This window comes from Herpailurus yagouaroundi, unplaced genomic scaffold (genome assembly GCF_014898765.1).
Source record: "Herpailurus yagouaroundi ecotype Mexico unplaced genomic scaffold, PumYag 67814, whole genome shotgun sequence".
Taxonomy (NCBI): Eukaryota; Metazoa; Chordata; class Mammalia; order Carnivora; family Felidae; genus Herpailurus; species Herpailurus yagouaroundi.
The window spans coordinates 1-15,543 of NW_024420605.1; the positions used below are offsets into that span (position 1 = coordinate 1).

At 37.1% G+C, this 15,543-nt stretch overlaps 1 long non-coding RNA gene across 1 annotated transcript; it reads left to right on the forward strand.

The window, feature by feature from the left end:
* The first annotated feature begins 7 nt into the window (after window positions 1-7).
* On the forward strand, window positions 8-6,327 carry LOC121026217 (uncharacterized). The gene is made up of 4 exons (XR_005788309.1): window positions 8-129; window positions 4,882-4,984; window positions 5,484-5,544; window positions 6,226-6,327. It is a non-coding gene; the product is annotated as an uncharacterized LOC121026217 (long non-coding RNA).
* Window positions 6,328-15,543: the final 9,216 nt, after the last annotated feature.

Sequence of the window (15,543 nt, forward strand, 5' to 3'; positions counted from 1 at the left end):
AGCCACTGGGCAATGACACAGTGACCGTCCAGAGTTCGTGCCGCTGGGAGGACCACCGGGTGTCTAATGTGTCCTGCTCTGTGTATCATCTGACTGGCAACAGGAGTCTATCCATTGAGAGGAATTCTGGTTAGTAATTCCAGCTTTTGTATGATGATTTCATTCCTTCAGAGAAGCTATGGAAGAAAGAAAAAGGAGTGTATGGTCAATTTCACTCAAGGATAATTTCTCCAGCCCCTCTTTTATGTCCTTCTTCTCCACCATTCAGAATTATGTCCAGAAGACTAATGCAGAATTTGGTTTAAGAAGCCATATTTTAAATGATGTTTACTTTTTAATAATTATAATAAAAATAATTTAATAATTTAAATTATTAAATGTAATTATTTCTGTTCTGTGCAAGTAATAACTTGCCTTGAGTAGTGAATGTACTATTAAAATAATACTTATGGTTTTAGGAGAAGAATAAAGTGTATTTTTAAGTGAATATTTATGCTTTTTAAGAAGGATCCAGTCACTCATAAGTTTTCTTCACAATTTTTTTTGGCAGGATTTTATTTTCCAGGTTCTTCTATAATTTCTTAGCTATAGTATAATAAACTCAATGATCAATTTAAAGTTTACTCTAGGTACTTCTTAATTGTCACTAAACTCACTGAGAAAATTAGGAAACTCCTCTTAATGCTATTTTCACATGGTCAAATGTATAGATAATCCATCAATTCCTTTTTTTTCTTGAAGACATCCCTTCCTGAGTTTTTACACACTCTTGTTCCAATCTGACCTGCTGGGTCAGTCGACCTGCTGCAGAGATATTGTCCTGGACACTTTCCTTCCCTCGGTCCGTCCTCTGCTTGATTCCATGTCTGTTTGAGTTTCTTCTGCCTTCCTGATATTTGCTAGTTTTAATGTCTTTGTTTTAGGTATGAAGCTTCTCTTTACTCTGGTAATCCTTGGTTCTCCAATCATTTCAGAGTGAGCATTCAAAACTGAGCTGATTGGAAGCTATGCTGTCTGTGGGTGGTCCTGCCAACCAGTTGGCATCAATAGGCAGAAAGAGGGGAAATGAACTTCTCTTTTCTAATGACAGATTCTTTAATTACCTGAAGGTCTTATCTCCGAGTCTGTTCGGGTTCTGCAGAAAATAAGTCTCCAGTCTATTGTCTTAGTGGTATAAGGCTGACTGTTAGTGTTATGGGAGCAGGGAAATAGAGGGAAGTGTGTGTGTGTGTGTGTGTGTGTGTGTGTGTGTGTGAGAGAGAGTGACACAGAGACAGAGAGACAGAGACAGAGACAGAGACAGAGAGAGAGAGAGACTGTTCAGAACTCAGCCTTTTCTTTAGCATCTCTCTTTAGTCTGGCACTTCATCTCCACCCTCCACTGTCTGGATCCTTGACTCTGGATTCTCTCCAGTTCACTTTTTCTGGGTCACACTTCCTGTTCCCTGCTGGTTGCGGAAGGTGCACAGGGTGCGAGTGGACTGGGCAGCCTACCTCTTCTCAATACAGACCTTCAAAGAAGCTTCCAACTGTTAGCTCATACTTCAACTCCCACGTACCCCTTCTTATACATTTAGCCCTTCCTGTTCTGGAGTCTTCTAGATGTTCTGTGGGCACTAACATCCTTCTGTTATTCCACCCTAAAGGACTTGCCTTCTTCTGTTCATTTTTCACCTTAAAACAAGTTGAAATATTTCATCTGCTTGTCTTCCTCCATGTTATCTTTGTCTTGGTGAGTCTATACTTAAAAAAATTACCTACTGATATTTTAGTCAGTTTTAAGAAGGAAGAAGAGAAGAACCCATGTCTTTATTTTTTTTTAAACTTTATTTTTTTTTAATTTTTTTTATTTATATATGAAATTTATTGTCAAATTGGTTTCCATACAACACCCAGTGCTCATCCCAAAAGGTGCCCTCCTCAATACCCATCACCCACCCTCTCCTCCCTCCCACCCCCCATCAACCCTCAGTTTGCTCTCAGTTCTCAACAGTCTCTTATGCTTTGGCTCTCTCCCACTCTAACCTCTTTTTTTTTTTTCCTTCCCCTCCCCCATGGGTTCCCGTTAAGTTTCTCAGGATCCACATAAGAGTGAAACCATATGGTATCTGTCTTTCTCTGTATGGCTTATTTCACTTAGCATCACACTCTCCAGTTCCATCCACGTTGCTACAAAAGGCCATATTTCATTTTTTCTCATTGCCACGTAGTATTCCATAGTGTATATAAACCACAATTTCTTTATCCATTCATCAGTGGATGGACATTTAGGATCTTTCCATAATTTGGCTATTGTTGAGAGTGCTGCTATGAACATTGGGGTACAAGTGCCCCTATGCATCAGTACTCCTGTGTCCCTTGGATAAATTCCTAGCAGTGCTATTGCTGGGTCATAGGGTAGGTCTATTTTTAATTTTCTGAGGAACCTCCACACTGCTTTCCAGAGCGGCTGCACCAATTTGCATTCCCACCAACAGTGCAAGAGGGTTCCTGTTTCTCCACATCCTCTCCAGCATCTAGAGTCTCCTGATTTGTTCATTTTGGCCACTCTGACTGGCGTGAGGTGATACCTGAGTGTGGTTTTGATTTGTATTTCCCTGATAAGGAGCGACGCTGAACATCTTTTCATGTGCCTGTTGGCCATCCGGATGTCTTCTTTAGAGAAGTGTCTATTCATGTTTTCTGCCCATTTCTTCACTGGGTTATTTGCTTTTCGGGTGTGGAGTTTGGTGAGCTCTTTATAGATTTTGGATACTAGCCCTTTGTCCGATATGTCATTTGCAAATATCTTTTCCCATTCCGTTGGTTGCCTTTTCGTTTTGTTGGTTGTTTCCTTTGCTGTGCAAAAGCTTTTTATCTTCATAAGGTCCCAGTAATTCACTTTTGCTTTTAATTCCCTTGCCTTTGGGGATGTGTCGAGTAAGAGATTGCTACGGCTGAGGTCAGAGAGGTCTTTTCCTGCTTTCTCCTCTAAGGTTTTGATGGTTTCCTGTCTCACATTCAGATCCTTGATCCATTTTGAGTTTATTTTTGTGAATGGTGTGAGAAAGTGGTCTAGTTTCAACCTTCTGCATGTTGCTGTCCAGTTCTCCCAGCTCCATTTGTTAAAGAGACTGTCTTTTTTCCATTGGATGTTCTTTCCTGCATTGTCAAAGATGAGTTGGCCATACGTTTGTGGGTCTAGTTCTGGGGTTTCTATTCTATTCCATTGGTCTATGTGTCTGTTTTTGTGCCAAGAACCCATGTCTTTAAACCACCAATTTCCAATATCCATTCGTAAAGTGATTTAAAAAAGGATTTTAGCAGTATTTCCTGAGAAGAGTAACTGCCCTGGTTGTGTATGAAATTTGACCACCTGGTGATACCATATGCTGTCCTACCTATAGAACCTCAGGGTTGAAGGACTGTCTGGTCCACTCCCAGCCAGTGCAGGGTCTCCTTCCTGTCTCACTTGGAGGGCAGATCTTCAGCCTCTGAGGTTACACTTCTAATGAAAGATGGTGCGTTAGTTTTCAAGAGGGGGTTTCAAAATGGTGTTGTTGATTTTAACTGCAAAGAGATGTTTATTTTCAAATAAAATACAGAGAAATGCAATGTGTCAAAACAAACTGTTGAAGGAAGGCAGAGGGTCTGGACGGCAGGCTGCTTAGTCTCCACTCACCTCCCTCTGCTGGGGGACCCATTCAGGGAACAGCAGGAGCCAGGTCTTAAAATCACTGCTTCTCAGAGCTGGCAATTCCTTTGGTGACTTCTTCTGTTGTCTAACTGAGTTTTATATGGCTGACAGCGTTTAATACATGATGGAAATTTGCCTCCGTGCCTTCAGTCAGTTTCAAGGCCCTGGAAGTACAGTGACCTCAGAATTAGGTTATTTTTCCAACTACCGCCATTACAACTCCCCATTTATTTCTGAATTGTGGAGATGAGAAACACCCTGCTATTACTATTGCCAAGAAATCTACTTTCCATATCTGTCCTGTATGAATTCACCAGTCATGAATCCTTAAAGCCACAAAATCCTGACTTAGGATGATGTCTTGCCAGAAACCTTAGGATCAGAACAGATAAAGCAACTTTATTATAACCATTATTTGGACTCTTAATGGCTCAGAAATGTTTACAATAAAATCACAGAATTGAATTTCATGAACTATGAGACATCCTTGAAACATTTTATATATATATATATATATACACACACACACACACACACATACACACACACACATATGTGTGTGTGTATGTGTGTGTATATTTATACATATATATTATAATTTTATGAGTATATATTTATTTTCAATAAACTTTAGTTTTTAGAGAAGTTTTAGGTTCACAGCAAAATTGAGTGGAAATCACAGAGTTCCCATATAACCTCTGCCCCACTACATTCACACCCTCCTCCCCTGCCTCCATCACTTATGCCACCCGGGTACATTTGGAATAGTCGATGAGCCAACGTTAACACAACATTATCACTCAAAGTACATAGTTTAATTAAGGGTCACCCTAGGTGTACCTTCTGTGAGTTTTAGCAACTATGCAGATGGCAGGGATCCCCCATTGTAGTTTCACACAGAGTAGTTTCATTGTCCTAAAAGTCCTCCAGGCTTCACCTATTCCTCCCTCCTTTCACCCTAACCCCTAACAACCCCTGATCTTTTCACTGTCTCCATAGTTTTGCCTTTTCCAGAATGTCACGTACATGGAATCATACAGAACGTAGTATTCTCAGACTGGCTTCTTTCACTTAGTAAGATGCATTTAATTTCTTCTGTGTCTTTTCATGTGTTGGCAGTTCATTTCTTGGTAGTGCTAAATAATGTTCCCTTGTCCGGATGTACCACAGTTAAACCATGTATTTTTTTGTGTCTATATTTACAGGAGACCAGTTACCACAAAAATTTGTTGTATGTATCACCTTCTTTATTTTGATTACTTTGGTCATTGTGGGATCCATTTGCCTTTTGAAAATCGATGTCTGCAGGTATTGACAAATGTTTTTTCTTCCACAGCTTTATTAAGCCAGAAGGGGTCAGAAATAGAGAACTGACAGGTGAAATTAATATGCTAACATCAACTTCCCATAATCAAAAAGCACGTCCTAAATGTCTTAGATTTGGACTACTCTAAATGACAGGAGGGATTTTGCTTGGTCACTTAGGCGTGCAAGCACAGTGAATTAGTCCATTTAAGACAGGATCTTGGGAGAGATAGTGTATACTAAATTTCTAAACCAGTAAATAGTAATTCATTTTATGTCACATATTTTCCATATATTAGGCTTATGTTTCATAATTCCACTTCCTTTTCCAAAATCTGGAATTATCTTGTCTACATGTATTAACCAAAAGCATCATTCTTATTTCTGGTAGTTCAGGTCTGATTTTATGTATTCTATCAAATATGAATCACACTTGTCAATAGTATATTTTTTTGTTTTCCCATTTTTAACTAAATAATGATGTTTCCTTCATTCACTCCAGCGTATTTTTATATTTTGCAGAAAATACTAATTAAACAGAAATTACTTCAGTTGTTGAGGAGGTAAGATAACATTAAAAAGAATATTTGCAAACTTTTAAGGCATAAAGTCAAAATATAGCTACATAATTTTTAATTTGCATTATATTAGTATTTTAATTGGAAAGTAAAAATTCTAATTTTATAATGCTCATAGTCAGGCATACTTATTTTGTTAATTATCTACCATGTACTATTTACATGTACCCTAAACCATATTTTCATTTCAAGAACTGTATGTTACAAAACACAGAATGTTTGCCTCATTTAGACTATAATCTTTGGAGAAAATGATTTGGTTTTTCCTTCCCTGTGAAACCATCTCTAATCCTTGACTTCCCTTTCTCAATACTATCATCATTTTCCTCTTACCTGGGCTTAAATCTTACCCTGCTCCAAATCTCATAACTAGTAGCTTACCAAGTCTTTGACCCTCTCCTTTGAAATACCTTTCATATTACTTCATTTCTTCTCCATTTCCACTTTCACACAATCTTTTTCATTTGACACCGAGACCTACATAATCAACAATTTTTTTGATAAAATAATAGAAAAGAGTCTTTCTCTTATGTCCATGTAAGCCTAGAGATGCAAATACAAGCACTATTGGTAGAAACTAAAGCTGTGGACACCAGTTAGGAAAACGTAGGTAATTAGTGACTTCTGGCTTTTGTGAATGGATTTTGACTTTGAGTTCTTTCTTAGGATGAAATGCAATCCTATGCCAGCTACACAGAGAAGAGCAATCTATGACACTGTGAGCAGAGTGAGGAGGTCTCAGGTGTTACAAAACGAAGTTGATGGGCTTCATAAGTTACTTGAATCTAGCACCAGAACAAATGAATAAAGAAACAGTAAAGCTACTCTTTTGATTTTCTTAGAATTCTAGAATGGAAAATGTAATCAGTCTTTGAGATCTTTTAAAACAACACAGGCAGAGCTATTGCGTTCATTTGAATGGTTACAAAAATTCCATTTTATGGTTATGTGAAAATTTAGTTAACCATAGACCTAATTATGGACATTTAGATGATTTAAATTTTGTTTGTTTTGCTATTATAAACAATACCACATAGATATATCTCTTTGCATTTGCTTGAGTATATTTGTACCATAATTCCCTTGGGAGGAATTAGAAATTCCTTGAGGCGAATTGTGCATTTTCATTATTGACTGATATGTCAAGTTGTATCAATTTACATTCCTTTCAACTGTATTTGATTCTGTCTTTTCCTATACCATTACTTTTATATCTGCAAGACTGCCACTTTTTGTTTTTAATCAACCAGTTAATAAATATGATGTCAGAGTATAATAAGAATCACACTATTTAACAAAACTGGATTTATGTTTTTGTCATTTTTGTGGGAAAGAGCAGGAATGAGAGAGGGAACACACGTGAGCAATTAGTATTCTGAATGCATTCTATGGCTATACAGATATTGGTAACTAATACCTAACATTTTTGCAGATGTGATAAATTGAAAATGTGTATTTTTATGGTGTACATTTTATTGTAAGGTATTGAGCAAGTAACAGATTTTCATTGACTACATAAGCAGCTAAATATGCATTATGAAGAATTTGGGTATCCATAAAATATGGTGCATGTGATAAGACGATAGCTAATGGATGACATGACCTTGCCCTATTATTTAGGTGGAATACAGTATTAATCATGTGTACATTGTTAATAATATTTTCAAAAAAATTTTAATTTTGAAAATTTATGAAAAAAATCAGTCTGCTTCTCCATGGCAGGAAAAACATTAAACATTTTCACCATGGTAGGGGCTCCTGGTTGGCTCGGTCGATTAAGCATCCAACTCTTGATTTTGCTCAGATCATGATCTCACGGTTTGTGGGATCAAGCCTCATGCACTGTCACCGCAGATCCTGTTTGGGATTCTCTCTCCGCTTCCCTCTGTCCTTCCCCCTACATGCGTACCTACACTCTCTCTTTCTCTTTCTCTCTCAGAATAAATGGATAAACTTTTTTCATCATGGTAGAAATTAAAACGAAATCCATTCATTTTTCAATTATGCCATTTGAAACACTTAAGACAGTTGTTCTGTCACTGTTCTTCTCCCTCCAGCCATTTTGGCTACACCAGGCTTTATCTTTAAAATACTTTTCATTCATTTTGGAGGTAAAACTAATGTAATGACATTTGGCACATGATTTTCACCAAACCATTTTGACACCATTTGCTAAAACAAAAAAAACAATCCATTAAGTTTCTCCACATAAGTTTATCGAGTAATGCACACAACAGACACAATGACCCTGTCCTTGACATTCTTAATTCTCCATCCATCCTTGCTTGGGAGGAGACTCACAGTTAAATGGGTTCAAAACAAAGCAAAGCAAAATTGTATTTACATCTTAACTTGCTAATGTCAAAACAGCCACGTAAATGACACTTAAAAGACTTCAAGATAGTTTATAAGTGCTAAATTATGTGGCACAGGAAATAAATGTATTAAAATCTTCCACTACAGGGGTGCTAAATGCGGTTGAATGTCAGAATCATGTGAGGAAATACAAAATTATATAGATCACCCAAATGCAGTTTAGATCCGCTGAATCAGAAAAACATGGAAACTAAAACAGGCTCTCCAGGAAGCAGAGGCTGAGATGGAGTTAGGAGCAGTAAAGGTTAATTGGGAGAGAGGGCTTAAACCTGTGAAAGATGAAAGGGGCAGGAAGTAGGAGAGGGGAGGCAAAGCCTTCAGCCCCTGCTGCTGATCTGAATCAAACCTGTGAAAGGAATGGAGAGGGAGCAGGATACAAGGGCCTCAGATCACATACAGAACTGCCAAATTCTTCGCCAAACCCATGAGAAGCCCTGGAGCAAAGATGACTTGTATGAAGTATCTTAAAAGAGCAGGAATGGCCAAACCCTAATGTGCCTTCATGCATAGTTATTGTCTGGGAAGAATATGGCCTCAACTCAAAAGTTGAAATGGAGGAGCGCCTGGGTGGCTCAGTCCAGTTGAGCATCGGACTTCAGCTCAGGTCATCATCTCCTAGTTCACGAGTTCCAGGCCTGCATCAGGCTCTGTGCTGATGGCTCAGAGGCTGGAGCCTGCTTCGGATTCTATGTCTCCCTCTCTATCTGACCCTCCCCCACTCATACTCTGTCTCTTTCTCAAAAATAAATTAAAACATTAAAAAAAAAAAAAAAGCTGAAATGGATCCTGAAGCCATTAACCGCTAGAGACCATCAGCACATTGCATTCCTTGTGTTTGAATGGTGAGTTCTCTATTGATGGGAAATGTGAAGCACTTACCTCCCTGGCTGCCCAGTCCATCTTTTCCAGCTTTCACTGGTTAGTATTTGCCTGGTATGCCATTGACTCTGTATCTTCAACTTCTCTGTGACATTTTATTTTAGGTATACCTGTTACAAAGAGCTACAGCTTTTTAATAAAGCAGATATGGCTGCTTTTTATTAACTCTTTGAAAATTTTAACTTTTAAGACAAGAATTTAAACTATACACATTTGTTGTAGTTACTTACATATTTGGTCATATTTCTACAGTCTTATATGTCTTATTTAGTATGTTTTTCCCCCTGCCTTGTTTTATTTTTTTCTCTTACTCTGCCTTGCTGGATTGGCTAATATTTTTCCTCCTTCCATTCTTTTCCCTTGGTAGTTTAAAAGATATCCATTGTAGTATATGTATTAGTGTTTTTGCTTTATTTCAGAACATCTAAAAACAACTTTATTGTGGTATAATTGATATAGCAATTTGTTAAATTCTGCACATCTTTCAAGGGTACAGTTTGTTAAAATTTGACATAGTTTTACATTTGTGAGCCATCAGCACAATCAAGATAACTTATCCATCACCCCTGAGTTTTCTTATTCTTTGTAATCCTACCCATACTATTTCCCTCTTTCCTCCCCAAACAACCACAGATCTGCTTTCTATAACTATATATTAGTTTGAATTTTATATATATGTGATCATACAATGTGTACTCCTTTTTGGGGGGACAGTCCTGGCTTCTTTCACTTATCATAATTATTTGAGAGAAGTTCACACATTAATAATTCTTTTTTTATTACTGAAAATTATGTTTATTACTATTTCATTGTCTGGACATACCACAGTTTATCCATTTACCTGTTGATGGGCATTTGAGTTTTTTCCAGTTTTAGGCTATTACAAATAAAGCTGCAAACATTTTTGTGCAAGTATTTTTGTGGACCTGTACTTCTATTTTCCTGGGTAAAAAGCTGTGAAGGGTTTAGTTTTATCATACAGTATGCAGATGTTTAACTTTTAAGGAAATTACCAAATTGGGGCATCTGGATGGCTCAGTTGGTTAAGCATCCGACTCTTAGTTTCAGCATAGGTCATGATCTCATTGTTTGTGAGTATGAGCCCCTCATTAGGCTCTGTGCTGACAGTGCAGAGCCCTCTTGGTCTTCCTCCCCCCTCTGCCCTTCCCCTGCTCATGCATTCTTTCTCTCTCTCAAAGTAAATAAACTAACCAAATAAATAAATACATAAATAACCAAACTGTTTTCAAAATGATCATACGATTTTACAATCCATGCACCAATGTCCGAGATTTCTAGTTCTTGCATATTTTATCAATACATGATATGGTCAGTCATTTTAACTTTAGACATGACAGTACATGTGTATTTCTCTCTCATGACTTTAAAAATGTTTTATTAATGGGGTGCCTGCATGGCTCAGTTGGTTAAGTGTCTGAATCTTGATTTCGGCTCATGTCATGATCTCACTGTTGTGAGATCGAACCCTTGTTGGGCTCATGTTGAGTGTGAAGCCTGCTTAAGATTGTCTCTCCCTCTGCCCCCTCCCCTACTCATGCTCTCTCTCAAAAAAAAAAAAATGGGGCTCCTGGGCAACTCAATCAGTTAAGCATTTGACTTCGGCTCAGGTCATGCTCTCGCAGTTCATGAGTTCAAGCCCCACGTCGAGCTCTATGCTGACAGCTCAGAGCCTGGAGTCTGCTTCAGATTCTGTGTCTCCCTCTCTCTCCACCCCTTCCCTGTTCTTGTTCTGTCTCTCTTTCTCGCAAAAATAAATAAACATTAAAAAAACTTAAAAATTAAGAAAAGAAAGAAAGAAAAGATTTATTATCAAAGTATAGTTGACATGCAATGTTATTTTAATCTGTAGTTTTAATGTATATATCCCTAAACACTAATGATGACTGTCTTACCATATACCTATGTATCACTCATATATTTTATTTTGTAAGTGCTGAAATGTTTTTCTCATTTAAAAAAACACAGTAGTTTGTTTATTGATATTTCTTTGTATTTTCTGAGTAAAAGTCCTCTCATTCTCTTTGCAGTGTTCACTGTCTTTTGAAGAGATGTTTTTGTTGTTGTTTATTTGTTTTGTTTTTAAGAGAAGACTTTTTGCTGAATAATTTATTGAGTTTTTCCTTTATGGAATATAGTTTTGGTATTGCACTTAAGAAATTTTTTTTTCTAATTCATAGGTTAAAAGTATTATATTCTAGAAGTTTTGCAGTCTTACATTATACATTTAGGTCTATAATCCATTTTAATGGAATTTTTATATATGGTGTGAGATACAGGCTGGAGTTTTTGTTTTGTTTTGTTTTGTTTTTTTTGCATAGTGATATTCATGTGCATATTCCAGCACCACCAAATTACCTTTTATCTTTGTCAAAATCATTTGTGCCCATAAATATGTCTCTATTTATGGACTTTTTATTCTGTTTTGTTGAATAGTGTGTTTATTGTTGTGCCAACATCACACTGTCTTCTAGCTTTGTAGGTCTTAAAATCAGATAGTGTTAGCTCTCTGACTTTGTTCTTTTGCAAAACTGTTTTGGCTATACTAGGTACTTTTGTTTGTAAATTTCTGCAGAAAAAGACTTTTTGGATTTTCACTGGATTATGTTGAAGTAAACGTCATTTTGAGGAGAATTGATGTGTTCGCAATAATGAGTCTTCCAATCTGCAAACATTGTAGAACCCCCATTTCTTTAGACCTTCTTTCATTTCTCTCTGCAATGTTTTATACTTCAGAGCTTTTATACATCTTGGTCAGGCTTATCCCTAAATACTGTATTTCATACCCTTGGATGCTACTGTAAAGGGTACTAGTTTTTAAATGACAATTTCTGATTGTTCCTCGATATTATATAAAAATACAATTGAGTTTTGTATATTGGCCTTATATATTCTACAACCTAGATAAATATACTTAGTGGTTCCAATAGTTTTTGAAGGTTCTATCAGATTTACTGCAGAGATGATCATGATCACGACTTATGCAAATGCAGACAGTTTCATTTCTTCCTTTCTCATCGGGATGACTTTTGTTTTCACTTACTGAATAAGAACTGTTTCTTTACTCATGACATTTCTGATACAAAATATGTGGATTTTCTATACCAATTAATTCTCCAGTTCTCTGTGGACACCAAATAGGTGATCTACAATTCCATTCAATTTTGACACTAATTGTCTAGAATTAGCCCAGACCCCATAGATACAGGCTCAGTACCAAAAGTCATTCCCCTACTTCAGATACCAATTGCAAGTGGTGGGTCTCCAGGTTACTCACACTTCTCTCCAACATGGCTACAAATTGAGGGTTCCCATGAGGCCCCTTCCTCCAAGTTTGATAATTTGCTATAATGGCTCACAGAACTCAAGGCAACACTTTATAATTATTGCTGGTTTATTATAAAGAATATTAAAAAGGATACAAAGGAAAGGCCAGATGAAGATGTATACAGTCTGGATCTGAAAAGTTCCCAAGCATAGGGGCTCTGTTGTCCCCACGATGTCTGGGGTGCTTTGACCAAAGCAGAAGCCTTCTGAACCCTTTTGTTTAGGATTTTTATACAGGTTCTATTGTGTAGGCATGGTGATTAAATCATTGGTTCTGGAGGTCATGGGATAGGCCTGATGTTGCCAACCCAGTAATCATGTGGTTGCTTCCCCTGGCAAGCAGCCACCATCCTGAAGCTATTCAGAGGCATGTCAAAGTCACTTCAGTAGCATAAACTCAGGTATGTTTGAAAGGGACTTGTTATGAATAATGAAAGGCACTCCTCTCACCTCCATCATTCAGGAAGTTTCAAGGATTTTAGGAGCTCTGTGCAAGCAACCAATTGTATATTTCTTATTATCACCCAAGATAGTGCTTACCTATTGCACTGGCTAAACCCTTTAGTGGAAGGTTGGTTAGGAGTAGTGAAAGTGGACATCCTTTTCTTATTCATGGTCTTAGGGGAAATCATGCAGACTTTCACCATGAAATACAATGTTAGCTGCTGGATTTTGTTTTGTAGATGCCCTTTATTGGGTAGAAGAGTGTTTCTTCTATTCCTAGTTTCTCAGAGTTTTAAATAGGAATAGATGTTTGATTTTGTAAAAAAGCTTTTTTGTGTGTGTGCCAATTGAGATGATAAATTTTTTTTTAGCTTTTAATATGGTAATATTGATTTTTTTGAACATTAAATTCAGCTGGCATTTTTGGATAAACCCCACTTGGATATATGTATCATCCTTGATTTATATATTGTTAGATTCTATGTACTACAATTTTCTCTAGTATTTTTGCATCTATGTTCATGAGAGATACTAATTTGTAGTTTTCTAGTAATATTTTCCCTTGTTTTATCTGGCCCCAGGGTCATGCTGGTGGTATTGAATGAATTAGCATAGGGATATGGGCTGATGTTTGTGTCCTTTTGAAATTCAATTCAACCCCCCAATGTAATGTATAGGAAGTTAGGGTTTGGGGTTGTAATTAAATTTAGATGAGATTCTGAGGGTTCCATGATGGGAAAATTGTCCTTATAAAAAAAGGAGGAGAGAGATGAGCACTCTCTCTACCACTAAGGACACAGTAAAAAGGTAGCTGTCTACAAGCCAGGAGGAGAGATCTTACCAGGAACCAAATTGGCCAGCATCTTGATATACGACCTTCCAGCCTCTATAATTGTGAGAAATAAATAACTGTTGCCTAAGCCATCCAGTATATGGTATTTTGTTATAGTAGCCTGAGCTGATTATTATCAGAAGTAATCCATGTATTTTAATTATTTTAGAAGAATTTGTGGATAATTGGGAATATTTTTTGAAATATTGGTTTCGGGGGGGGTCATTGTACTTTACTGATAGTATTGTTGAAGTTGACTGTAGGGAATCCTTTGGAAGTAAGTCTTTTGTTCTATATGTGGTAACTTTTTTTGTTTTTTTTTTTTAATTTAATTTTTAATTTTTTTTTAAAATTTACATCCAAATTAGTTAGTGTATAGCGCAACAATGATTTCAGGAGTAGATTCCTTAATGCCCTTTACCCATTTAGCCCATCCCCCCTCCCACAATCCCTCCAGTAACCCTCAGTTTGTTCTCCATATTTATGAGTCTCTTCTGTTTTGTCCCCCTCCCTGTTTTTGTATTATTTTTGTTTCCCTTCCCTTATGTTCATCTGTTTTGTCTCTTAAAGTCCTCATATGAGTGATGTCATGTGATTTTTGTCTTTCTCTGACTAATTTCACTTAGCATAATTTCCTCCAGTTCCATCCACGTAGTTGCAAATGGCAAGATTTCATTCTTTTTGATTCCCGAGTAATACTCCATTATATATATATATATATATATATATATATGTGTGTGTGTGTGTGTGTGTGTATATATATACATATATACATATATACCACATCTTCTTTATCTATTCATCCATCGAGAGACATTTGGGCTCTTTCCATACTTTGGCTATGGTTGATAGTGCTGCTATAAACATGGGGGTACATGTGTCCCTTTGAAACAGCACACTTGTGTCCCTTGGATAAATGCCTAGTAGTGCAATTGCTGGGTCATAGGGTAGTTCTATTTTTAGTTTTTTGAGGACCCTTCATACTGTTTTCCAGAGTGGCTGCACCAGCTTGCATTCTCACCAACAATGCAAAAGAGATCCTCTTTCTCCACATCCTTGCCAACATCTGTTGTTGCTTGAGTTCTTAATGTTAGCCATTCTGACAGGTATAAGGTGATATCTCATTGTGGCTTTGATTTGTATTTCCCTGATGATGAGTGATGTTGAGAATTTTTCATGTGTTGGTTGGCCATCTGGATGTCTTCTTTGGAGAAGTGTCTATTCATGTCTTTTGCCCATTTCTTCACTGGATTATTTGTTTTTTGGGTGTTGAGCTTGATAACTTCTTTACTTATTTTGGATACTAACCCTTTATCTGATGTGCCATTTGCAAACATCTTCTCCCATTCTGTCGGTTGCCTTTTAGTTTTGCTGATTGTTTCCTTTGCTGTGCAGAAGCTTTTTATTTTGATGATGTCTCAGTAGTTCATTTTTGCTTTTGTTTCCCTTGCCTCCGGAGTCGTATTGAGTAAGAAGTTGCTATGGGCAAGATCAAAGAGGTTTTTGCCTGCTTTCTCCTTGAGGACTTTGATGGCTTCCTGTCTTACATTGAGGTCTTTCATCCATTTTGAGTTTATTTTTGGGTATGGTGTAAGAAAGTGGTCCAGGTTCATTCTTCTGCATGTTGCTGTCCAGTTTCCCAGCAGCATTTGTTGAAGAGAGTGTCTTTATTCCATTGGATATTCTTTCCTGTTTTGTCAAAGATTAGTTGGTCCTAAGTTTGTGGGTCCATTTCTGGGTTCTCTATTCTATTCCATTGATCTGAGTGTCTGTTCTTATGCCAATACCATACTATCTTGATGATTACATCTTTGTAGTATGTCTTGAAGTCCAGGAGTGTGACGCCTCCAGCTTCGGTTTCATTTTTCAAGATTTCTTTGACTATTCGGGTTCTTTTCTGGTTCCATACAAATTTTAGGATTATTTGTTCTAGCTCTGTGAAGAATGCTGGTGTTACTTTGATAGGGATAGCATTGAATATGTAGATTGTTTTGGGTAGTATCGACACTTTAACAATATTTTTTCTTCCTATCCAGGAGCATGGAATCTTTTTCCATTTTTTTTGTGTCTTCTTCAATTTCTTTCATAAGCTTTCTATAGTTTTCAGT